We start from the raw sequence: 1,513 nt of genomic DNA on the forward strand, positions 1-1,513 counted from the left end.
TCTCTGTCCCTCCATCTCTGTCTCTCTGTCCCTCTGTCTCTCTCTGTGTCTGTCTCTCTGTCTCTGTCTGTCTCTCTTCTCCCCCTAGCTCAGATCTCCTACCTCTGCCTCCCACAGGTCTCCTACCCTCCCTAATTGAGCTTGCTGAAAGCTGGAGCTGGGGTCTAACCAGGGGTCCTGGGGGTGGGAGAGGGCTAGGTATTTTTAGTTACCATTAACCTTACCTCCCACCTCCCTTCCTTAAGCTCTCTGAAGCTACTGCTGGAGCCAATTGGTTTAATTACAGTGAATAAAGTAGGCAAGGCCCTAGGTCACAAGAAAGGGTGGGGGGAGCTTAGAGCCTCCTAAAAAGATTGGGGGGAGGGGGCACAGCAGCTGTTCCTTATCCTCAAACAGCTTCCATTGCAAGTACAGCTTCTCTCTCTAAGAATGCGCCTTTCTCTGGGCCTCAGTTTCCCCATCTATACAATGAAAGGACAGAGAAGGGTGAGTCTCTGGTGGTCTCAAATTCTCCTTACCTGCCCTCTCACCCCTATCCCCTATTCTACTTTCTGTATACTTCCCCTTTTCTTCCCCCTCCTGTAGGCACTCCTCCCTCCCCCCCCCCCGCCCCCATACTAGGTAGGCTCAAAGCCTGCCACCCTCAGATTCTGGTAGCTGGACAGGAATGGGGACTAGGAAGCCTGACATCTCAGGGAGGCTGAGGCTGGTTTGGGAATCCTGTCACCCACAAGTCTCCCTTCTGTCTCTGATAAGGGTGGGCAATAGCCCACAGCAATGGAATCTCAGAATCCCAGATTTTGTAGAATAGATTCTTTGAATCAGAATTTCACTGGGGCATGACCGCATTGTGGACTTTGGAGTCATCGAGATCCAGGTTCAAGTCTTCCCTGTGACACTTGTGTGATCCTTGGTAAATCTCTGATCTCTCAGAGTCCCAGGCAATTCTCTGATGCTATATAGCCACAGAACTGGAGAGATGAGGTCTTCTTAGCAACCATTTAGTCCAAAATATACAAGCAAGAAACCCCCTACTGAACATACTCAGTAGATGGTCATCCAGACGAATGTGGGAACTTTCCCTGTAGAGGCCATTGGCCCTGGAGTCAGGAAGATGTGGGATCAGACCTCACCTCTGCCCACTGCTAGCTGTATGACCATAGGCAAGCTACTTAACCTCTCTGTGCCTCAGTTTCCCTATCTGTAAGATGATACAGGTGGACTCCAGGATTTTGAAGATCCCTTCTAGCTATAAATGTTTGCCCCTATGACCTCTGGAGGCAGACCATTCTAATTGTGGACTTCTCTAATGGTAAGGAAGGTTTTCCTGACATCAAAACATCCATTCATTGCTGTTGGTTCTGCTGTCTGCAGCTGAACCAGTCTACTACCTTCTCCACAAAGCAGCCCTTCAGATACTTGGAGAAAGTTATCATTTCCTCCATGAGTCTTCTCTTTTCCAATTTAGACATGCCCATAATGAGCTTTGGAGGTGTTGTCTGCCTTTATTGGT

This window comes from Petaurus breviceps, unplaced genomic scaffold, assembly GCF_028583685.1.
Source record: "Petaurus breviceps papuanus isolate PSGF00001 unplaced genomic scaffold, PetGlider_PUasm1.0 185, whole genome shotgun sequence".
Lineage (NCBI taxonomy): Eukaryota > Metazoa > Chordata > Mammalia > Diprotodontia > Petauridae > Petaurus > Petaurus breviceps.